Source organism: Balaenoptera borealis, assembly GCF_965194805.1.
Source record: "Balaenoptera borealis genome assembly, chromosome: 21".
Classification (NCBI taxonomy): Eukaryota; Metazoa; Chordata; class Mammalia; order Artiodactyla; family Balaenopteridae; genus Balaenoptera; species Balaenoptera borealis.
Genome location: NC_138880.1, coordinates 32,272,864 through 32,298,344, shown reverse-complemented (window position 1 = coordinate 32,298,344; position 25,481 = coordinate 32,272,864). Strand labels below are relative to the sequence as shown.

Here is a 25,481-nt window from a genome sequence, read left to right as displayed (position 1 = left end):
GGCTCAAAAATTCAAGAACATGCTGCTAAAATAAATTCGTACGTATCAACAGGTAAGAGTAAAATTATGGGCACAGCAAAATCATGTGTTACTGATCTTAAGATGGGCAAGTCTGCAAAAAAGGATAAGAGCTTAAATATTTGGAGGAAAAAAGATTATTGTAGAATAGAAAACTTAGAGGGATGCGTTATTTTAACTATTCTGTAACCCACTCTCATGAAACACACTCAAAGTATGAGGCTTCTCTAAAAGAATCACACTGTTTTGACTGAGTAAGAATATTCTATTTCAGCAACATAGTTGAAATAGTTGTGATGAAATTCTGTCCTATGAATGATCTCTTTCAGGAAAAAAAGTAAAAGAAAGCTCAGAGATTCTAATCATTTCCAGAATTGAAAAGGTGTCATGTAAGGGAGAGGAATATATGGCCAAATGCAAATTTATTAAATTAGATAATTCAGATTTCCAATTTGGACTCAAGAGTATAAAAATAATAATAATATGAACCACAAACTCTTCTTATATATATACATGTACATAAGTGTATGTTAGATTCTAATATATATTCTACTACATATCTATAATATCTATTATATTCTAATATATTCATATAATGTATATATTACAGGACTTACCTCAAGAAGTAATTTTAAGGATTAAATGGTTTATATATGTTTAATCCTTAATATTATTATGTTAATGTTGTATATTGTTTAGATTAATTCATTCATACTATATATAATATATAATAGTATGTATAATATTTTATATATATATATTTAATCCTTAAAGCAAGTCTCTGAGGTCAGTGCTATGATTGTCCCATTTGCAGAGAAGAAAAGAGGCCTACAAATGATAGCAAAGTGCCTAGACCACACAGCTGGTAGGTATCAGAGCCAGGATTTTAATACAGTCGACCCTGCATATCCATGGGTTCTGCATCTATGGAGGATTCAACCAACCTTAGATGGAAAATATTTTTTTTTAAATATTCCAGAAAGTTCCAAAAAGCAAAACTTGAATTTGCCAAGAGCAGGCAACTATTTACATAATATTTACATAGTAGTAACAACTATTTACATAGCATTTAAATTGTATTAGGTATTTAAAGTAATCTAGAGAAGATAAAAAGTACAGGAGAGGAGGTGTGTAGGTTACATGCAAATACCGTGCCGTTTTATGTAAAGGACCTGAGCATCCTCGAATTTTGGTATCGGGGTTGGGGAGTCCTGGAACCAAACCCCTGCAGATTCTGTAGGACCACTGTATAGGCAGTCTGGCTCTAGAGTATGTGCTTTTAACAAGTATAGTCTCTCTCTCTCTACATAGCAGATTGTCTCTGAAAACAATTATTATTTTCACTAGCATGGACTCGCCCATATTCCTGCTGGTCCCTGTAACTGAAAAGTGTGTCTCCCACTGGCCTTTTAGCACTAGTCAATACCTAACCATTTTTCAGATATCAGGTCAAGCATTCCCTGAACTTCTAGTCTAAATCTGTTTCCCCTGTTATTGCTCATATAGCTGTATATGAGCTCATACAGACCAATTATTTTCCTCAAAACACTTATATAAGTTCATAGTAAGTAATATGATAATTTGCTTAAAATCTGTCTCCACCACAAGACTGCATGATCCTGTAGTATAGCACCTACCACTATAACTGGTACATAGTAGGAATTCAGAAATATTTGTGGAATAAATGAATAGAGAAAGGAAGGGAGGCAGGTGGGAAGGAAGAGTCACCCATTCTTTAAAAGTTGAATAACTTCTGCAGGAAACCCTCTAGAGCTTCCCCAGATGGAAGTGGTCAGTTCTTCCCCAGTGAGCTCACCTCCCTTGTACCTCCATGTGTGTTGTTTTTCAGGTCTGCTTTGTATTATCTTTAATTCATCCATACCCACCCTCCTCACTATAATGTAAACCTCTGGAAATCATGAGTGGTGACCTATTTTCCTTTCCATTTTCTGCAGTGTTCACTCAGTATATTGAATAGCAAAGTGACTGAGCTTTCTTACTGAACTGAATTAGATAAGATGATGATAGCTTTCATGCATAATTTGTCCTTTTGGGGCCCCAAATTTGGAAGGAAACATGCTGGAAGGCCTAGAAAGAATTTGTATGCTTTGTTACAGTTAATTCAGAAGTATGAAGTTCCATATGTACCTTGCCTGCACATGCTGTTCTCCCATTGCAAAAGTCCCATTTAGCAGGGAAAATCTCTAAGGAAATAAACATTCAAATATGCCAACTAAATACACCATCTTCTGTCTTTAAAATATAAACCACATGCTTTTTATGTTTTAACAGACTCTGGACTCCATCAGCAACGTTGAATACAGTGAACTTAGAGTACCCCCAGGTTTGGAATTTCAAACGCTTTGTTTGGTCATATACATGTATTGACCCATACTAGGAATTCTTTCCCAGGAGTGGTGATGGGGTTTCACGATTAGTCCACACTTTCTCACCTCATTCCTTTGTGGGCCAAAGCATCTGGGAGATAGATAACTACTAAGCTGGGTCTGCAGCCTGGGGCCAACGAACAAATCACCATCCAATGTCCTCCATGGAGGCAGAAACCAAGCCAACCAACTGCGTCTCATTAGCACCATGTCCTTACCAACTGGGCCAACCCACCCACGCTGAACTCATTCAGCTGTCCACAGGAAATACCATATTAGAAAATCGGCTCACCAAAATCCCAAAGAGGGACTGAAAATTTGGAATATTTTTGGCAGACTCTAATTTAAAACCAGAATTTGGAATTACGGAATTAAGATAGCAAATGCTACACTATACGTGGTCAGAAGTAGTGTTTTCAAAAGATAAATTTTTTATCTTACTGCTATCTAATTTCACGAAGGTCAGAAATAAGAGACTTGGTCATTGAATGCTTGCTGTCCAAGGAGCCAAGGGCAAAAGGGTGGTTGGTCAACAGCCTGCACTATATCCTTAGTTGTTTCAGATCCTTCTGGCAATGGTGAGTTGCCCTTCAAGGACTATGACTGAGAAAATTTCATCCTGTTCTTTCTAGTAGGACCTGTGATCCCTTACTTCCATCTCCATTCCAAGGTCTAACAGACAGAAGTCTGCTGGACAAGGGGATAGTTAATCTCAAAACAATGTCATTTACCCTCCCATTCAAATGTAGCTCCCCTTCCACCCTGAAGTCCCCATAAATTCCCACAAGAGCCCCTGCCTTAACTAAGGTCTGTTACAGCTTTGCCTGCTCTCTGTGAAGGCTAAGAGGTTTGACTTTCAAATGCTAAAACATAGAACATTCCAATCCTGCTTCTGCTCCAAAAAGAAATAAATGTCCAGCTCCCTGGCATCTTAAAAAAAATAGATCTAAAGATCCTGCAGTTGTTCTAATGGGTATTATGTGTGCATCAATTGATGGATTATATAAACTAGCACTGGTGTTTTAGAAAGAGATACCAGCCCATCCAATCACTTCAATTTACATATTAAGGAATCAAGTTTCATCATTAATCATTAGAGAAATGCAAATCAAAACTACAATGAGGTATCATCTCACACCAGTCAGAATGGCCATCATCAAAAAATCTACAAACAATAAATGCTGGAGAGGGTGTGGAGAAAAGGGAACACTCTTGCACTGTTGGTGGGAATGTAAATTGATACAGCCACTATGGAGAACAGTATGGAGGTTCCTTAAAAAACTAAAACTAGAACTACCATACGACCCAGCAATCCCACTACTGGGCATATACCCTGAGAAAACCATAGTTCAAAAAGAGTCATGTACCAAAATGTTCATTGCAGCTCTATTTACAATAGCCAGGACATGGAAGCAACCTAAGTGTCCATCATCAGATGAATGGATAAAGAAGATGTGGCACATATATACAATGGAATATTACTCAGCCATAAAAAGAAATGAAATGGAGGTATTTGTAATGAGGTGGATGGAGTTAGAGTCTGTCATACAGAGTGAAGTAAGTCAGAAAGAGAAAAACAAATACAGTATGCTAACACATATGTATGGAATCTAAGGGAAAAAAAAAAAAGGTCATGAAGAACCTAGTGGCAAGATGGGAATAAAGACACAGACCTACTAGAGAATGGACTTGAGGATATGGGGAGGGGTTGGGGTGAGATGTGACAGGGTGAGAGAGTGTCATGGACATATATACACTACCAAATGTAAAATAGATAGCTAGTGGGAAGCAGCCGCATAGCACAGGGAGATCAGCTCGGTGCTTTGTGACCACCTAGAGGGGTGGGATAGGGAGGGTGGGAGGGAGGAGATATGGGAACGTGTGTATACGTGTAGCTGATTCACTTTGTTATAAAGCAGAAACTAACACACCATTGTAAAGCAATTATGCTCCAATAAAGATGTTTAAAAAAAAAAAAAAAAAGAAATCAAGTTTCCACAGCCAGCCATGGAACATGGGCCAAAGTCCACTCAGGAGAGATGCTCACCCCATACTCTGTCCTCAGCCTTATACTATGACATTCTTTAATAGACTCGGAAGGAAGCTAACAGTAGGTTTAATCTGCTAGCAGGTAATGAACACCTCACTGCTCTCCGTTAGAAAAAGGTCTCAGGAAATGGGAAAGAGAAAAGAAAGGCCAAGTGACACACGCATAGTATGAAGGTAATTTGTAGCAGAGCTTCAGCTAAAATCTGAGCCTATTAATTCTTTTTTGTTTGTTTGTTTTTAACATCTTTATTGGAATATAATTGCTTTACAATGGTGTGTTAGTTTCTGCTTTATAACAAAGTGAATCCGCTATGCATATACATATATCCCCATATCTCTTCCCTCTTGTGTCTCCCTCCCTCCCACCCTCCCTATCCCACCCCTCTAGGTAGTCACAAAGCACCGAGCTGATCTCCCTGTGCTATGCGGCTGCTTCCCACTAGCTATCTATTTTACGTTTGGTAGTGTATATATATGAGCCTATTAATTCTTGCTGTCCTTATAGAGTGCTGAGTTAAAGAGCCCCTACTGACAGATTTAGAGATAGACATTTGGATCTCCACTGGAAATTGTGATCAAACTTCTAAAGCCCAGAATAGACTAAAGCCCAGAATAGACAGCCAGTCAGGTAAGCAGCAAATCTTACAAAATGAGGTTTTTAAAAGATGGCACATTTCTGCTTAGGGTGACACATGCTATGCCAAGCCCTTTCATTCCAGTTCTTGGAATCTAGAGCCTGATGTCCTGCAGAATGATTGTTCTCATTTGATGCACGATAGATTACTCCCTACCTCACGTTCATCTACAGATGGCAATGAAAGTGCTTATTCCTGCTTGGCACCTTGAATTGTGAGTCCTCTCCAGCAATCTAATAGAATTGTAGGATGAAGAAATTGCATAATGTTATTATAATAAATGAGAAGTAGCACTACCTGGGGTCTCATCTCTTTCCAACCAAATACGAGAACCTTGCTTTTCAACATGAATAATATCCTAAAGCCCAAACTGCGTTGAGTTGTTTCATTTTCTGGTCTTCAGTGTACTGATAAAGATTACTGACTATACTATGGTGTGATTTATCTATATTTGATGCCATAAACAAAATTTTCTCTAGGAAGTAATTGTGCATGATGTCCATATCATTCATATTGCAAGTGCTTAATTTATGATAAATATTCTATTAGCAATTCCAGATAATATTGGCTAGAAAACAAAGTAAAATATTAAAAGGGTACTTTGTACTTCCTACTTCGGCAAACAGTGAAAAACATTTTAAACTTTTAAAGAAAAAATACTACAAAGATTTCACTGTAATGAGGTTAAGATGAATGCTTAAAATTCTTTTAGTTTAGGAACTGAAATATATAATAATGAAAATTAAAATGTTATGTAAGACTACATCATGGTACAAATATAGCTGTTTAAAGAGTGTACTTTTTTTTTTTAATTAACGTGTAGTTTATTTACAACACTATTTGTTTTAGGTATACAAAATAGTGATTCAATATTGTTGTAGATTATATGCTATTTAAAATTATTATAAAATATTGGCTATTTTCCCTATGCTGTATAATATATCCTTGGATCTTACTTATTTTATACATAAAATGTACATATTTTGTACCTCTTAATCCTCTATCCTTGTTTTGCCCCTCCCCCCTTCCCTCTCCCCACTGGTAACCACTAGTTTGTTCTCTGTAGAACTTTTTTTTTTAACATCTTTATTGGAGTATAATTGCTTTAAAATGGTGCGTTAGTTTCTGCTGTATAACAAAGTGAATCAGCTATACATACACATATATCCCCATATCTCCTCCCTCTTGCATCTCCCTCCCACACTCCCTATCCTACCCCTCTAGGTGGTCACAAAGCACTGAGCTGATCTCCCTGTGCTATGCGGCTGCTTCCCACTAGCTGTCTATTTTACATTTGGTAATGTATATAAGTGTATATAAATATATATATATATAAAAGTATATATAGATATATATATATAAGTTACTCATGTAACACAACCAAATGTCTTGTTATTATTTATAATCTAACCAGTGAATTTGCTTGTGATCCCATATATTTTTCTCTAGGTCATAGTATACATAGTAAGCTATCATTACTTTAAAATGTTGAATTACTTTTTTCATTATATTACTCTTTCTGTGGTTGGCTCTATCTTTGCTTGTCTACACAATTTCTCTCTTCCTGTTTTACATTCCTTTCTCAAAATATAACCCTATTTATAACAATAAACATAACTTCTTCTATTTGACAAATTTCACTCTAGCCAAATCAGGCAAAAATACTTCTGTATGTATAAATATGCCAATAATTGATGTCTGTCTGTGATCCATTCTGGGAAAAAAAGACACAGGATTTACAGGAAACTGTTAGGTATTATCATTTGGCATAAAAGTCGCCCAACTGAGAAAGTGCTTATCTGTTATCACAGTTTCTTAAGCCTATTAATTCAGTTCATGAGAAGAAAATATCCTGCCTATAAAACATCCAGCATATGAACATGCTTTTTCTTTTGAGTCTTGAGAAAGACAAAAGTAATCAAACTGCTTTGAATTTCAAAAAAGAAAACCATGTTTGTGAATTCAGATAGTGAAAGTAATTAGTCACAAATTTTAATTCTGCAGTAGGGCATGAAGATGAGACTGGAAATGGACTTTGTAAACACTCCACGGACACATTGTTGAGAATTTTTCAAGCGTTGCTGGTCACGTTGCCATTTAAAATAAATCTGCCGTTAAGGTTGACTCAGAGATCTTAAAAAAAAAAAAAAAAGACAACGCTTCATAACCTCAAATCATCCTTACTTTTAAAACAAAATTATTTGCTATTATAATTTCTTCTTAGGCAATGTGAATAGAGATAACACTGGAAGTCTTTTTCCAAAGAAATGAGATTTCCTCTTATTGTGAAGATGAAAACACTCCCTCTTAGTCACAGTGAGTGGAGGGAAAAATCAGTCATTTGATTGTTTCTTGGCTTTAGGTGTGCCTTCTAAATTGGATGGCATTCTCAGACACTTGGGATACGTGACAATGACTTCCCCTAAACAGTTCCTAAGTGCTAAAATAATATAGATTTCAGAATCTATATTTGCTCCAACTTAGTGAAAAGTTGGATGATGAAGAGAAAACAACATATAAAATGGTTCCTGGTGGCTCAAAACAAAAATCAGCTAATAAAACTAATCCCAGAGAACCAAACTGAAGCTTAGTGTTCTCAGCTAGGTGACATTGCCATTAAACTGGGATTCTGGTTTTAAAATAAGACAGAAAAAAATACATAAAAAATGAAATAAGACTGAAGGTATCTTTGCAGTAGAAGGGAACTCGTTTCTATAACACAAATAAGCCTTCTAATGGCAATGGAGAAATATGTCAGTTTTAAAGAATAAATGATATAAATATATGTCATTTCCTGAGTATAAGACTTGAATTTTTTGAGACTTGTTTTATGGTGTTTTACTGACCCTGGAAAATGTTTCATATGCTCTTGAGGAGAATGTGTATTTTGCTGTTTTGGCGTGTAGTGTTCTACATATAGATGTATATTAAGTCTGAGCACTTCTCTGCATGCGAGATTTTAATAAAGTTTTTCTTAAAAAGAGGAAAAAAAAAGAAGTAATACTGGCTTTCCAACACTTGGGAAAATCTCTAATCTCACTAGTGATCAAAGTGGAAATTCAAACAACTAGATACCGATTCTTTGCTTTAAAATTAGCAAAGGTTTTTATTCCCATGTTTGATGAAATACCCAGTGTGGTTAAGGGTGCAGCAAAATAGTCATATTCCCTCGCTGCCGGTGGGAGTAGTTTGGTGCAACTCTTTCAAAACACAATTTAGCATCCCATCGTTTTACTTTTGGTTCGAAAATATATTAGAGTGTTATTGATAAAAGCAAAAATTAGAAATAATTAAAATGTAACTATTAACAGTGTTATTTATGAAGAGCTCATAGAAACATGGGGAAAAAGCAGGAGACATTAACTATTATTTAAATAATTAAATAGAGTTTGCCCCAGGAATGTGGCAATGCTTCAACATCAGAAATCCTCTCAATGTAACTCACTGTATTGGAGAATAATCACATTACTATGACAGAATATTTCAAAATGTTTAAATATTCATTATGGTAAACTTGCCTTGTGACTTAATGTACCTTCAAAAAATGGATTGTCTAATCACTTCCCTCTCTTTGGGGCCCAAACTCCATGCTTAGCAGGGCAATTGAGGAGATAAAGTAGGGTCAGGGTCCCACGAGGGCTTCTGTGTACGTACTCATTCTTTCTCACAAAAAGACTCAGCAAACAGCAAAGTCATACAATAAACCTTGAGGCTGTGGTGCAGAAAAAACATTTGAGAAATCTCTATGGGCACTTGTAATTTTTAAAAAGCTCTTTAACAAATTAGGAAAAGTATTTGCTTGTATTGATACCTCTGAACTCGTGGTGGATACTGTACATTGACTCAGTACCCATTTAAGTACAAGTCTGGTAGAATTCTTGAACTACCAAGGTCAGACAGCTAAAAACTACATTTTCTGTGCTTTTATTACAGCTAGAGTTCTGCGTGGGACCTGGCTTCTGCCAAACAGACCTGTTACAGGAGACCTAGAGGTAAATGGTAGACACTGGCTTGCGGTGGTGGAGGTGCGGTTCTTCTGGGCAAGCTGAGGCAGGTGTCAGAGCATCTGGTCCCAAAGGACCTGGGTGCTGAGTGGCAGGCCACCACCATGTGCTGCTGCACGACAGAACTGCCGCGGTGTGGCTGGGCATTTCTCATGCGGATCTATTCCCGGTTACACAGGATCCAAGCTCAGGTGTCCGACTTTCTTGCTGATGATATGTTCTACTAAACCCTTTTCTGCTTAAATTAGCCAGAAGAGAATCTATGGTCCCGCACAGCAACCACAAATGATACAGCCATAAACCCAAAACTTCAACAGATATTGTAAGTAATGGAGGAATGTTAGAAATAGCCTGTACACACTGCTAGATTTAAAATGGATAACCAACAAGAACCTACTTTATAGCACAGGGAACTCTGCTCAATATTCTGTAACAAGCTAATTGGGAAAAGAACTTGAAAAAGAATAGATACGTGTATATGTATTGAATATAACTGAATCACTTCGTTGTACACCAGAAACGAATACAACATTGTTAATCAACTATGCTCAAATATAAAATAAAATTTTTTTTAAAAAAACAAACAAACGTAGTGCTGAATGGAAGAAGTAAAAAATTTTAAAGAGTAATTTAAATGTGGAGAATGTGACTTCATAAATATAGAAAGGAAGGGAGAGAGAGGGGCTTTTCAGTCACTTTGCTAGTGACGTTTCAGACCCTCTCGGCCTCACCTGCTGGGGCTTTGGCCACTTTGCCCTGCCCCTGCTGCTGCTGCAGAGGCTGGTTATGTGGGACGGGCCAGCCTCCCACCGGTACAGCCTGCCGGCACCTGCCGGCACGTCCGCTGTACGCATCAGCTCCCGGCAGGAGCTGCCCCTCTGACACAAAGCTGTACAAGATGTTTCAACACCGAGCGAGGGCTGCTCACCAGCTGCTTAGACCAGAAGGAAGCACGAGCTGGTGGATCCGTTCTTGCCTCTCTTCCCCACACAGACTGTTCTGAAAAACAGTCATTTATTCAGCTTCTTGGAAGATAGGTTCTGCAAAACCAAATAACCAGATTTCCTTGCTGCCTCCCATCTGCTCTTCCTCCTCCCTGCCTCATTCTCCTTTAGCCTCACTTCTGTCCCCGGGGATTGCATCTCTTAATAATTCCTTAGCACAAATGCCTTTTCCTCGGGCTCTGTTTTCCGGAGAGCCTGGCTCAGATGGGCAGACAAGCAAAGGAAACTTGTATGACGCGATGCTCATGCGTACGTTGACCCCAGAAACATGATTAACTTAACTTTTCCATCTGAGGTTCAAGAAGGAAGGCGGGGATGGGGAAGAGAGGTGAACAGAGAAAGCAGTAAGGAATGAAATAGGAAACAGTTACAAAATACTGTCAAAACAAAGGCTTGATCTTTAAAAAGACCAGTAAGATAAACCTTTAGCAAGACAGATAAACAAAAAAGGAAAGATTTAGTTTATAGTGGAATAAATAATAACATATAAAACAAATTTTTAATTATAAAGAGTTATTGTGTGTAACTATACATAAAGTTGAAAGTCCAAATAAAGTGAATGTATAATTTATAGAAACAGAATGCAGAGGAAAAGAGAGTTTCCTATCTCAATATATAAAGCTAGCATAACTGTGGTAACCAACCGTGTTACAGACAGTACACACAAACAAAAAATATATAACATAATTTATCTTACAGGTATGAAATGAAAATCCCAAATAAATTCTTGTTTTTTTTTTTTTTTTAAGTTATTTTATGGCTGTGTTGGGTCTTCGTTTCTGTGCGAGGGCTTTCTCTAGTTGTGGCGAGCGGGGGCCACTCTTCATCGCGGTGCGCGGGCCTCTCACTGTCGCGGCCTCTCTTGTTGCGGAGCACAGGCTCCAGACGCGCAGGCTCAGTAGTTGTGGCTCACGGGCCCAGTTGCTCCGCGTCACGTGGGATCTTCCCAGACCAGGGCTCGAACCCGTGTCCCCTGCATTGGCAGGCAGATTCTTAACCACTGCGCCACCAGGGAAGCCCCTTTAAATAAATTCTTAATTATGCAATTCAAATAATATTTCTAAGTGAAATCTATCCATCTTTTAAAAATTTATTAATTTTTAAAAATTGAAGCATAGTTGATTCACAATGTGTTGTGTTAGTTTCAGGTGTACAGCAGAGTGATTGATAAAATTATGATGAGTTTTACATACATATATAATTTTTTTCAGATTCTTTTCCCTTATAGGTTATTACAAAATATTAAGTATAGTTCCTTGTGCTGTAACAGTAAGTCTTTGGTTATATATTTTATATATAGTAGTGTGTATATGTTAATCCCAAACTCCTAATTTATCCCTCTCCCTCCTTCCCCTTTGGTAACCGTAAGTTTGCTTTTTATATCGTGGGTCTATTTCTGCTTTGGATATAAATTTATTTGTATCTTTTTTTTAGATTCCACATATAAGCGATATCATATGATATTTGTCTTTGTCTGGCTTACTTCACTTAGTGTGATAATCTCTAGGTCCATCAAAATATACCCATCTCAAGTTTATTGCTGGAAAACAAATATGATTTAGTAGCAGAAATTTTATCAACGTGATTCACCACATTGTCTAAGTGAGAACAACTATGTTAGCAACTAAATAGTTGAAGTAAAAAAAAGCATATGAATTTTAATTCAACGCCCACTTATGATACAAAGTTCTATGAAAATAGAAATAGACGAGAACTTTCTTTACTTGATGTAGACTACCTGCAAAATGAATTATAAGATCTCACCGTATTTAATGGAAACATTTAAATTATTTTTCCTTAAAGTCAAGATAAGTCAGAAATACCATTTCTCACTGCTGTTGCTGAAGACTGCTGGATATCTTAAAAAATGCTTGAGGACCAGGAAAAGATAGAAATGTGGTTTGATTTAGATAGAAAGAGATCAAATTGTCCTTATTTCAAGATGACACGGTCATTACTAGGGAAATTCTATGAAACTCATAGAATTTCTCAACAGATGAACTTTTAGGTTTAATAGTGTAAGAAAGAGTCTGACTCCACGGTTTCGATGTTTGACTGCTGACAGCTTTGAAGCCTAGCCCCTCCCTCTTCCATCCACTCCCCATCTGGGCTCGCTGGTAAGAAAGCCCTGGTGCTCTCTGCTTTGGTGCCGACAGGAGACTCAAACCAAATAAGCCCCTGCCCCTGCACAGACCCGCACAAGCCAGTCTCCCTTCCTGGGTGAGGGTACCTCTGCATCTCAGAGTGGTCACAATAATAAATGGGGTTGACAAGTTCAAGATCATTATGCTAAAATAAAAAATGCAGTAGGTCCTTATTGATTATCTATTTCATGTATAGTCGTGTGTATAGTAGTGTGCTACTGTATAGCACAGTGAATTCTACTCAATACCCTGTAATAGCCTATATGGGAAAAGAATCTGAAAAAGAATAGATACCTGGACATGTATAACTAAATCACTTTGCTGTACACCCGAAACTAACACAATATTGTAAATCAGCTAGACTCTAACATAAAATAAAAATTTTAAAAAGCAAAACCAAAAATGTTCCTTTGCCTCAGCAACTGCAAATAATGAAACAGAGAATACGATATTCACAAGAACAAAACATGGATAAAATAGCTATGAATTAAGTTTAAAAGAATGCATACAATTTTTGAAGAAAATATTAACATTCTTTTTAAAAATATGAAAGATCATGGAAAATGGAGACTTGTGTTTGGTACCATCTTATTACCTTACTTCAGTGGGGTTCTCTCCTACAGAACACTCTCTGAATGATACACAATGAAGTTGTATAATATGTACATCCTGATTGTATTCATAAATGGGACTACACACGTCCATTCTCTAAATTGGAAAATGTAGTGCAATTCAAATAGAAACCCGTGAAGTATATTGCGGAGGAATATAATTAAATGATCTTAAGTTTAATGTGGGAAAATAAGAATACAAATTACAATCTGTATAAAAAGAGTACATTGTCATTATCATTAAAACCACAGGAGTGTTCTTCCACTTCCGGTCAAGATGGAGTAACAGAGACCAGATTTAAGTTCCTACCTAACACAACGGAAAAAGGCAAAGTACCTGAAATAATGGTTTTCAAGACATTGGATATCAGGCAGCAAACAAAAGTGATTCCTGGGAGTTGGGAACAAATTAAGTGAACACTGTGATTTCCCAGGTTTATCACCACGAGAGAGCCTCCCGGACATGGTGCAGTCACTTGGCCAAGACCAAAATCTCACCTGGCCTAAGATTTAAAACCATCCACCTGGGCGGGGGTGATAATGAACCAACCCAGGCCTGCAGATGGAAGTGGCACTGCCCAAACTGCTCCAAAGTGAAAACCCGGGTCTTGCACAAGCGCCGGCCAAGGCCATTGGCTGCTTTGCTCCCTGGTTTCCTCCCATCTACGTCTCAACATTTCCTGCCCAAAATGCAGGAAACCCCATCAGCTTCCTGAATTCAGCCAAAAGCCTGTGAGCTCACCCAGTGTCCCTCACTGTGAACCTCACTGCTTAGAGAAGCAGAGCAGAGCCTGGAGAGAAAGGGTGCAGAGTTATTTTAATGACTTCAAGTGGGAAAGTATTTCATAAAAAAATACCGCAGGCTGTTGCCTGAGGGAAGGGAGGAGATTTAAGGAGAGAAACAAACACACACACACTGAAGAGACTGCATTTTGATGATATATTTTTTTCAGACAACAGTAAAGCTGTCAAGGTACATTTGGAGAAACGCAGACTTACATTAAGCTTCCTTGGAGAAGATGTTAATTAAAATATTTAAACACTTTTCACTTTATGGATCAAATGATCCAAAGCACAAAAGAATGGACACATCTATCTTCTGTTGATTGAAAAAAGGGAATCTGAGTTCAATTAAGCAGACTTCAGTTGGCTTTATATGGACTTCAATAGTTGGAAAGAGTGGGAAAATAATCCAGATGAAGAAGACTGATCTGGAATCCATCTTTTCTCTGAGATGACAAACAGCAAGCTAGTTATCAGGTGTCTACCAACCAGAGAAGATAGTTTCACAAGTCACGGAGAGTGAAAAATACCTGAAAAGGAAGAAGGAATACTGGCATCTTTAGGGTTTGGGGGAAGAAAGATAACTGCACTGTAATATTTCATAATCGAGGGAATTCTTGAGTTAAGAGCTCTAAAGATAGATAGTGTTTCTGTTGCTTTACTAATTTCGAGCTATTTGTTTCTTAAAGGGCTCTGCTCTAGGCTTAAGTGTAGCTTTATATAAGCAGTCTTACATCATCTGAGGCAATAGCTATAGACATGAACATTTTTCTTTTTTCCATGAAGCCCTTGTAGAAGAGGCAATGGATACAGTCACTGTAATCAATAAAAATACTTTACCTAAACATTTTTCATAGAACAGATGCTGACATATTATGAAGCTCTCAGCATAGAATAAACAGATAAAGGCTCCTTTCCACTTTCTCAGTGGGAAGGAGAATTAATTTTAGATTTTAGAACCTAAAATCAAATAGCTGGAACAAAATGTTTAACTGACGGAAACCTTAAACTCTTAACTGCTGTACCTCTGTGATGTCTTGAGATTATTCCACTAAAGTTGGTTTTTTTTTTTTTCATTTCTTATCGCAGTACTTTAGTCACCACTTGTACATGAGCTAAAACTAGCGAATGCCCTGAACTGGACAGCTTTGACGCCTCTAAGTTGAGTATCAAACAATACAAACATGTTTTAAGTTCTTATACTTCCTGGCTTGGAAGATAGATTGAAAGGAGATAAATAAACATTCTAGAAAGGGAGCAACTGGCAGGATAGGAAATGAGATTAGGCAAGAAATAGGGCTGAAACAATTGACTATTAATACGAAAAAAAATCAAATCCCTACATCACAACATACACAAAATAAATTCCAGGGAGATTAAAGAAAATGGCCAAAGGATATAAACAAGGAAGTCATAGAAAAGGAAACCCAAATGGCCAATAAACATAAAAAAAGATGCTCAAGCTCAGTAGTCTTTGGAGAAATTCAAAGTAAGACCCCATTAATACCTTATTTTTCACTCATCAAACTGGTAAAAATTTGAATGCAGAAAATAGCAAATCCCGGCAAAGAAAGGGAAAAAGTAATCACAGGCAGTTGGTGAAGGGTGAGTTGGTACAACTATTCTGGGAGGTCAATTTGGTTATTCTTAATTGCAATTTTTAAATTTGCATCCATTAAAGTTGAATATACACACTCCCTAGAATGGAGAAATCATGCTTCTGGTATAAACTCTAAAGAAACTTAGCATATGTGCCCAAGGAAACATGTATAAAGATGCCCAGTGAAGCATAATTTTCATGGGAAAAATTGGGAAAAAATGCTCATCAATGGGAGAATGGATAAACACAGATATATTTATATAATGCTACTCTATATAGCTACAAAAATTAATAAACTGATCTTTACAAACCAACATGATTAAATCTCTCTAGAATAAAGTACTGATTAAAAAAACAATGCAGAATGAAATATAAAGTGTAATACCTTTGATTTAAATTTTTTAAATCTACAAACAGTAATTCCTGTTTATGGATATAAATCATTAACCACTAAAATATAAATATGAAGCATATTAATTTTTGAATAGTTGTCTCTGGTGAAGGAGAGCTGAAAACATAATTGGAGAAGGTACAAAGGAGGTTTCATCTAGTCAGTGAAGCAGTATTTTTGAAAAGATAGGCTTAAAACTAACAAGATAAGAGATTAATAATTAAGTATGGATGGTAAATATATGTATGTTTAGTATATAATCTAATTTTCTGTGTACTTAAAATGTTTTCATACTAAAAAAAGTCCCAATGAATTTCTAATAAGCCTATTGTGCTTTAATCTTAATGGAAAAAAGCAGGATGTTGAGTGTAGCCCATGATCTCAACAACCTAAGCCAGCAATGGTAAACTGACAGCCCTCAGTCTGACAAGGGCCTCGGCCTTGTTTTGCTTGGCTGTGCCTTAATATTGACTCACACAGTGTTTAAAAAAAACTGTGAAGGGTATGTCAACATTTAAAAGTTAGGAGATATCACGTAAAAATCCTGACTTCTGCCTTTTTTTTGCAAAATTAGGAGGTCAGGCAATGCGAACCATAGTGCAATGGGGCAAGATGGGTGGAGCTGGGGTGCTGCCGGCTCTTTTGGTCCAGAGCAGTCCAGTAACTGCCCGCAGCACTGCCCCCTCCAAAACTGCATCCGAGTCCCACTGGTCACCTACCACCACACTTGCCCTGTTCTCTTATTCCAGGAGAAAAGCCAAATATTTCACCTGGCCCTCTTTGTTTGTTTTCGTTACCTGTCTCCTTCTCATAGGCATCTAAATTTGTAACCCCTACTTAAAAAAAAAAAAAACAAAATCATGGAACAGGATTGGAGAGAAGTAAAACAAATATTTTTCACTGTTGTCTCTGAGTTACTGGATAGCCAGTTTTCAAAGCTTAAAAAGAACTGTATAAAACTGTGAAAACAGCCAAACCCAAAGATCCTTCCATATTCCTACTTCAGGTCCCAGCACGACACAAAACTACCCTTCTGGGATTATTTCCTGCTCCAGATTTTCTCCACTTTCCTGTCACAGGAAAGCTCCTAGCATAGTTCCCAAGCACATTGAGCCTTTTAAGATCCAGAGTTATTTTTTCCCCGCAGGCCATTCCTTTAAAAACAGAAAATCCTTTCTATTTCCATGTCATCTTTCAAAGCTCTTACTCATAAATTCAAATATAAGTCCTCTGTGATGCTTTTCCTGATTTCCTCTGATAACAGAATTTTTCACCCACCTTTGCTCACATGACCAGGAATTCTATCTCTGGTAGCAAAAAACATTGGGTACATACATCTATTTGTCACTACACAGTGGGAGGGCAAATCTTACCCATCTACCTATTGCTTCCTTCCTAGTGTAGAAAGGGCTTGTCTAGAAAATAGGGATGCTCAAAAATATCAAATAAAAAACAGTGTATTAATCATCATTATACAATACGCTATAATTAGAAGATATAAGCCACTAAATTTAATCTATACTTTCCTTCCTGTGATATATCATGAAAGTTGCTGTCTTGATTCCACTATAACGTGCATGTGTTTTTTTCTCATATAAATGCAAGAAATGTAAAATATAAAATCATAGTGAAGCAAACATATAAAAATTCCTATTTGGGGGGGTTTCCAGATAAGTGAAATCTATTTCATTATATTGCACTTTCAATATAGTAAGGATTATTTGTTCTCACTTCTCAAAATTCTTAAGAGTTTATAAATTTATAAATGTAAGTTGGATGTATTATTGAGTGAGAATTAGATGACTTCTTACCCACCATATTCAGTGAGTTTTAAGAAAACTCCCCCAGCAAAGCATACAGCAATACATATTCCAATAACTATAGTTTTTACCAAATCACTTTTGGATTCAACCTAAAGGATTGATTTCTGTGCATATTCCTGCCATGAGGCCATTTCTCCTAACCGCCCTTCGTGAAAATTAAAGTGCTGTTTTAGTCACTCCCTAAGCTCAAATAACCCTTCATGAGTTATCTCTCCATCCGATATCAGCGCCTGATTCTCTGCTGACTTCTCTCTAATAGCTGAGTTGTTTAAATTTTCTCAAGACACGTTTTACAGAAAATTTATCTGTTTAGCAGACAGAAAAATAAGGGATAGAAGAATGGAAAAAAGCTAGTAGGAGTTACAATTTTACATCTGGTCTCACAGGAATAATCATATTTTTCCTTCCTGGCCACGTCACAGGCATATAATCTACCTTTACACTTAAATTGTTTAAAACATTTAGAACTTAGTACATTTAGTAAACCTTCACAACTGCCACTTTAAATTTGACAATAATATCAAAATAAGGAAAAGTAAATAGATAACAGCTGCATTTAATTCCCACCGATTGCCTACCTGCATGAAGACACTGTAGTCACATTTTGCAGCTCTTGGGAATTCATTGTAAGTTAGCCTTAGTAGAACATGACAGCTACCTTGTTAACGAACATTCTTTCCTGAAAGTGGATTCCAAAAGTTATAAATATAACAGGCAAGAAGAATGCCATATGTAACCTCAAAAGTCAAAGATTACTGATGTGTGAGCCAGAAGTAGTAAAACTAGCCTGTATGTTGCATGAACCAGGGCATGGTTGCTGGCAATCATCTCAGGGTAAATTTCTCTAACGTGATCAGAGTCACAGCATAAAGTAACTCAAAACCTGAAGCATTTGTTAATAAAGAAAAACACACATTTCACCAAATGTGGCAACAACACTGATGAATGATTTACACTCAAGCATCATATTGTCTGAAATACTATGCTTTGTACCCTTGACAGTGAGGGGGAAAAAGCAGTAATCAGGAGATCATACTTGCAAGGTATTGACTTTGAAAGGAAATGTCTGGTACACAGATTATGCTGATTAAGAATTTAAAAACTATACATTAAAAGCATAGTAATTCTTAAAATTCTTAAAAATGGTGTCATTAAGTAACACTTCTTTTTATCTCATCTATCTAAAAGTTACATATATGAAATACCTAGCTGGTATGCTCTGTATATTGGCAGAGTTCTCTGGTCTCTAGTTTAATATACTTGGGCAGAATCACCTAGTTAACAAACATGTTCACAAGGGACCTGAAGCACAAAAATTATCTAAAAGCCAAGAGAATAATGTTCCTAGAGTATTCAGAAGAGGGTAATGACTTACAGTAAAGATCTGGGACCAGATTCCCTGGTTTCACGTTCTGGCTCTGCTACTTCTTAGCTGTGCTGTCTTAAGAGAGTTGTGTGTTTTGGTTTTCTCATTTGAAAAATAGTACTAATCTCATAAGGCTATTGAGAAAGAATGCTACAACAACAAAATTAACAAATGTTTAATTGAATGTCTATAAAAATAATATACTAAAATTGTTTATTTTAAAATCTAAATGTTATTAGATTAAAAAAATTTGGAAAAGAAACAATTTGAGACTTGAATTCTTCCCATTTATAAGTCCTAAGTATATGATAATTTCTATTAAGCAACCATAAATTTTCTCAAAAATATTAACTGGTTATACATTAAATAAAATCTTACCACCAAATAATTTCATAAACAAATTTAAAAACTATTCCCAAAGCAAAATATCATTTTTAATGTGAGATGTGGGAGTATTTTAACATAGCTGATACGATGAGGATTATAGATTCTAAAATTAAGCATGCCTAGAGTTTATAAATATCTTAAACGGCTCAGGAATTGATTTGTTAGAAAACAATAAGGGAATCTAGGTGAGAATGACGATCTTTTGGCTGAAGGTTAAGATAGCATACATAATTCTCCATCCATTCACTTAACTGTTCATTTCCAGCATACATGCATAGCAGTGTCTGAATTGTTAAGCCCACCCGCCAAGGGAACCAACTTTACCAGCTAAAGTGCTTGTGTGCAGTTGCTTTTCTGCCTGTAGTCTTACAGACTCTATTCATTTCCAAAGTAACTTAGGTCAGCACCTTTTCCCCACCCCTTCAGTAAGGCTGTTTCATGCTTATATTCACATAAAGTATAGATTATTTTGTCACATTCTGCATTTCATCCTGAGATTTCCCAGCTTCCAAAATGATTATGTAAAATTTGCATACATCAAGTTTCATTCTCTGTGGTAAAGTTCTATAAATTTTGCCAAATGTGTAGTGTCATGTACACAATTAAAGTATTACACAGTATATATTGACATATATACACTAATATGTATAAAATGCATAACTAATAAGAGCCTGCTGTATAAAAAAATAAAATAAAATTGAAAAATTCAAAAAACTAAAGTATTACACAGAACTGTTAACATCCTAAAAACAAAACCCTGTGCTTCACCTATTCAAGCTCACTCACTTCTCCGTGAACCTCTGGCAACCACTGATCTTTTTATTTTCTCCATAATAAAAAAGTTTTTCTCTTTACAGAACGTCATGTAATTAGAATAATACAGTAGGTAGACTGGCTTCTTTCAGATAGTAATATGCATTTAAGTTATTCACATTTTTTCACAACTTAATAGCTCATTTATTTTTATTGCTGAATAATATTCCATTGTATGGGTGTGCCACAATTTGTTTATCCTTTCTCCTTTTAAGAAATATCTCAGCTTCCAGATTTTGCCAATTATGAATTAAGCTGCTATAAGCATTTGCATGCAGATTTCTGTGAGGATGTAAGTTTTCAAATCAGTTGGACTAATACCAGGAGCATGATTGTTGGACCTTGTAAGACTATGTTTACCTTTGTATGAAGCTACCAAACTGTCTTCCGGACTGTGTACCCCTTTGCCTTCCTACCGGCAATGAATAACTGTTGCTGCTGCTCCGCAATCTCATTGGCAATTGGTATTGCCAGTCTTTTTGGATTTTAGCCATACTAAGTAGATGTGTAGTAGCATCTCATTGTTATTTTAATTTGCAATTCTCTAATGCGAAATGATTTTTAGCATCTTTTCATGTGCTTAATTTTCTTTCATCTATTTTCTTTGGTAAGATGTCTTTTCAGATCATTTGCCCATTTTTTGATTGGGTTTTTTGTTTTTCTATTGTTCAGTTTGAAGAGTTCTTTGTATATTTTAGATACAAGTTATCAGATATATGTTTTGCAAATATTTTCCCCCAGTCTCTGGCTTGTCTTCTCATTCTCTTAACGGCTTCTTTCACAGAGAAAAATGTTTTTCTATTTTAGGGAAGTCCAATATATTTATTTTTTCTTTCAAGGATCATGCTTTGGGTGTTGTATCTAGAAACCATCACCAGATGCTAGGTCATGTAGAATTTCTCCTCTGTCTTCTTGCATAAGTTTTATTGTCTTGTATTTTTTTTTTTTTTTTGGCTGTGTTGGGTCTTCGTTTCTGTGCGAGGGCTTTCTCTAGTTGCAGCAAGCAGGGTCCACTCTTCATCGCGGTGCACGGGCCTCTCACTATCGTGGCCTCTCTTGTTGTGGAGCACAGGCTCCAGATGCGCAGGCTCAGTAGTTGTGGCTCACGGGCCTAGTTGCTCCGCGGCATGTGGGATCTTCCCAGACGAGGGCTCGAACCCGTGTCCCCTGCATTAGCAGGCAGATTCTCAACCACTGCACCACCAGGGAAGCCCTGTCTTGTATTTTTTATTTAGGTCTATGACATACTTTCAGTTAACTTTTGTGAAACATGTGTGATCTCTATCTAGGTTCATTTTCTTTTTGAACAAGCAATTTTTTTGTTATAAGTTTTGTCCTTCGTTGAATTGCCTTTTCTACTTTGTCAAAGATCAGTTGACTGTATTTCATTGATCAGTTGTGTATTTTACCAATATTACACTGTCTTGATTTCTGTTGCTTTTACACTGTCTTTTTTTAAATTAATTTTTATTGGCATATAGTTGATTTACAATGTTGTGTTAGTTTCTGCTGTATGGCAAAGTGAATCAGTTATACATATACATATATCCACTCTTTTTACGATTCTATTCCCATATAGGTCATTACAGAGTATTGAGTAGACCTCCCTGTGCTATACTGTAGGTTCTTATTAATTACCTATTTTACAGTCAGTCTTAAAATTGGGTAACGTGAGTCCTCCAACTTTGTTCTGTTTTCTTTAGTATTGTGTTGGCCAGTGTAGATCTTCTCGCTTTCTGTATAAACATTAGAATAAGTTTGATAACACTTGCAAAATAGCTTGCTGAGGTTGTGATTGCTGAGGTTGTGATGGAAGCATTGAATTGCTTCATCAATTTCAGAAGTATTAACATCTTAACAATTTGATTTTCCCAGTCCATAAACTTAGGATACCTTTCTATTTGTTTAGATGTTCTTTGATTTCTTTCATCAGAGTTCTGCAGTTTTCCCCTTATCAATGTTCTACATATTTTGCTAGATTTATATATAAGTATTTCATTTTGGGGGGTGCTATTGTAAAGTGTATTATTTTTCATTTCAAGTTCCAGTTGTTCACTGCTGGTATATAGGAAAGCAACTGACTTCTCTATATCAACCTTACGTCTTGTGGCTTTACTGTACTTATTTATTGGTTTGAGGAGATTTTTCATTTGTCAATTCTTTGGGATTTTCTACGTAGACAATAATGCCATCTGCAAACAAAAACAATTTATTCCTTCTTTTCCAAACTGTATATATTTTATTTCCCTTACTTGTATTATTGCAGTAGCCAGGGTTTTCAATATGATGTTGAATAGAAGTAGTGAGAAAGGACATAGTTGCCTTATTCCTAGTATTAGGGGAAAGAATCCAGTTTTTCACCATTAAGTAGCTGTAGATTTTTTTGTTGATGTTCTTTATCAAGTTGCTCAAGTTCCCCTATTTTCTTAGTTTGCTGAAAAAATTTATAATGAATGGGTGTTGGATTATTTTCAAATGCTTTTTCTGCTTCAAATATGATCATATGCATTTTCTTCTTTAGCCTGTTGATGTGGTAGATCACATGATTGGTGTTGAATGTTGAGCCAGACTTGCATACCTGGAATAAATCTCACTTCTTTGTGGTGTATAATTATTTTTATGCATTGTTGATTGATTTGCTAATATCTTGTTTACATTCTTGGGCATAAGAGATATTTGTCTCTAGTTTTCCTTTCTTATAATGTCTTTATCTTATTTTGATATTTGGGAAATGCTAGCCTCACAGCTGTTCAGGACAATTCTATTCTTACTGATGATTTTGCCTGCTTGATCTATCAATTACGGAAAGAGGGTTATTGACGGCTCAAGCTATAGTAGTGAATTTACTCATTCTTCTTTCTATTCTATCAGGTTGTGTCCAGTCTACTGATGAGCCTATCAAAGATATTCTTCAATCTCTTACAGTGTTTTTATTTCTAACATTTCCTTTTGATTCTTTCTTAGTTTCTAATCTTCTTACATTACCAAGCTGTTTTTGCATATTGCATGCCTTTTCCATTACAGCCGCTAACTTATGAACTGTAGTTATATAAAATTTCTTGCCTGGTAATTGGAATACCAGTGTTCTATCTGCATCTGGATCCAATGATTTATTGTTTTGCTTCAGTCTATGTTTTTTTTTTTATTGCCTTTTATTCTATCTTATAAATTTTTGTTGAAAACCAGACATTGTATATTGGATAATAGTGACTGAGGTAAATAGGCCTTTAGTGTGAGGATTTGCATTTACCTGGCTAGGACTGGGCTTTAACTGATGATCACTGTGCTTGTAGGTACCCAAGTCTACAGCTATTGTCCTTGTTTTGTTTCCTCTCTTACCTTTGAGCTCTCCTAAGTCATCCTCCTTGGAGAAAGTCTGTGTCTTCCAACTCTTTCAGCTGTAATTCACTGTTATTTATTATACTGGACCCCAATTAGCATGTCAGTTGTCTGGGAGGAGCATTCTATAATCTTATGAAAATATCTCAGTCTTTTAGTCTGCCCATATCTCTGCGCTGTGACCTTGGCAGATGTTTTTCCCACCTTGCATAAGACAAGGCAACTTGGGAACAGAGTAGGAGGAATGTCCTTTCTGGCTGTGACATGGTTCAGGTAAAGTCTTTTCCCTGTAGAGTAGACAGTTGTTATGCAGAACATTCTGGGGGTATTTTACATAGGTTACTTTACCCCTCCCCCTGCCAAAACCAGGAAGGGAATGTTTTGGGTTCTTCACCATGAGAACCAGATGAAATTTCTGAAATACACCTAGGAAAGTTTGGAGACCCCGTAAGACTGGAGTTTGTCAGACTCAAGCTAGTGTACTCTTAGCCTCCAGCCGTTCATCAGAAACACCACTTCCGTGTTCTTTCATTTTTGTGGCTGTAGCTGTTTCTGCTCCAGGAAAGTAGATGTCAGCTTGACTCTAGATTCACTTATCTTTCTGGTTTTCAGCGTGGTAATCAGTGCCACAACCTCAGTTCTCTAGTAGGTCCAAGAAAAGTCATTGATTTTCAGTTTGTTCCATGCTTTCTTGTTGTAAGTGTGGAAGCTACAACTTCCAAGCTCTCCTAATGTTGCGACTGAAACTGGAGGTCTGAACTGAATGTTCAAGAGGAAATTTTAAATACTAATTTGACCAACATCTGCTTAATCTGTGCTCTATAAATCACCTAAAAATGCAGGCAAATTTGTATAGCATACATACTGTGTACTTTTCAAGGGGTCTAAAGCTTTTAGTAAATTCTTAAAGAGTTGAATGATTTGAAAAACTAAGAACAACACAATAGAGAATAATTCCTTTCATTTCGGTATGTAAAAATGCAACTCAGGTCCCCAAGCTAAGGAGTAACAAGAAAAGATAAAATACATTACTTTTTTGCTTTCATTTTAATATCTTTTAACAATGAACTTAAATTCCAAATTAAAAGGCAGTATCTGCCATATACATTCAGTTTGTGAAAAGTTACCCTGCTTCAATAGTCCACCAAATAATTTTGACAAAAGATTTGTAATTTCACTTTACATAAATTCATTCTAAAGCCAGGCAAAATAATACGGTTTTCTAAGACGTTATTGAAGAGCAGACTTACCGAGATGCAGGACTAATATAAGGTTCTAACAAGGCAAAGAAGACGCTCAGTGGTTTTTTGGGGGTTTTTTGTTTGTTTTTTTACTTTTCTAAAAAACAAAGACTTAGCCTCATCTATTCATAGAAGAGAGCAGGCTAACAATTACAAATCTGATGTTGGAGACATCTCTCGTGCTGTATGTTACACGAGTACTATTAGCAATAAAACAGCGAGATAAAAGGTTACTTTTTAATTTTGTACCACTGTGTAAATCATTGTACTTATTCTCAGGTCTGATTAGATGGCATTGCTGAGAGAAGGTAAAAAAAGAGCTTACATGTGAGCAGTAAATTAATATAACTTTTATTAAAAGAACATTATGGTGGCAATATCAAATCCCCAACTGTTCTCTGTCATCTCTGGCAGATAAAAAGGAAAAGAAGCCCCACCGTTTGCGGGGAGAAGACCCTGTGGCTAGTCCGTCACTATTTTGCTTTTGTTCCGTATTTCACATGACCACTCCACTTCCTAACAGTAGTCTTTGAAAGATGAAAGTGGACTCTCACTGAGAATTTCACACAAATGGATTAATTTGTGTCGCCATTTTTGGCGTGTCACCATGGATACGGCCATCTGACGGCCTCAGTGCAGCTGTGAGCTGATTGACGGTCCATTCACAGTTCAAGGCTTTACAAAACCAGTAACAAGAAAGAACGCTCATTAGTGGACAAAGACCCTACTTATACATGTGGGTGACTAAATGTTACCTCTCAGCAAATCTGACATTCATATCAATATCACCATGAAAGAGTGTATTAAAAAATGCAGACTTAGTATATATATGTATACTAAATATATATCTATATAATACTAAATATGTATATATATATATAGATAG

General features: G+C 36.4%; 1 long non-coding RNA gene across 2 annotated transcripts in view; it reads left to right on the top strand.

Moving 5' to 3' along the window:
- Positions 1–25,481, top strand: part of LOC309619444 — a 99,866-nt gene that overhangs the window by 46,975 nt on the left and 27,410 nt on the right. Inside the window, exon 2 of one of the 2 annotated variants that reach the window (XR_014238966.1) lies at positions 9,023–9,081. This is a non-coding gene — a long non-coding RNA (uncharacterized lncRNA). Of the gene's footprint in view, positions 1–9,022; positions 25,462–25,481 lie in introns of both variants that reach the window. The other variant, XR_014238967.1, reaches the window with a different exon arrangement.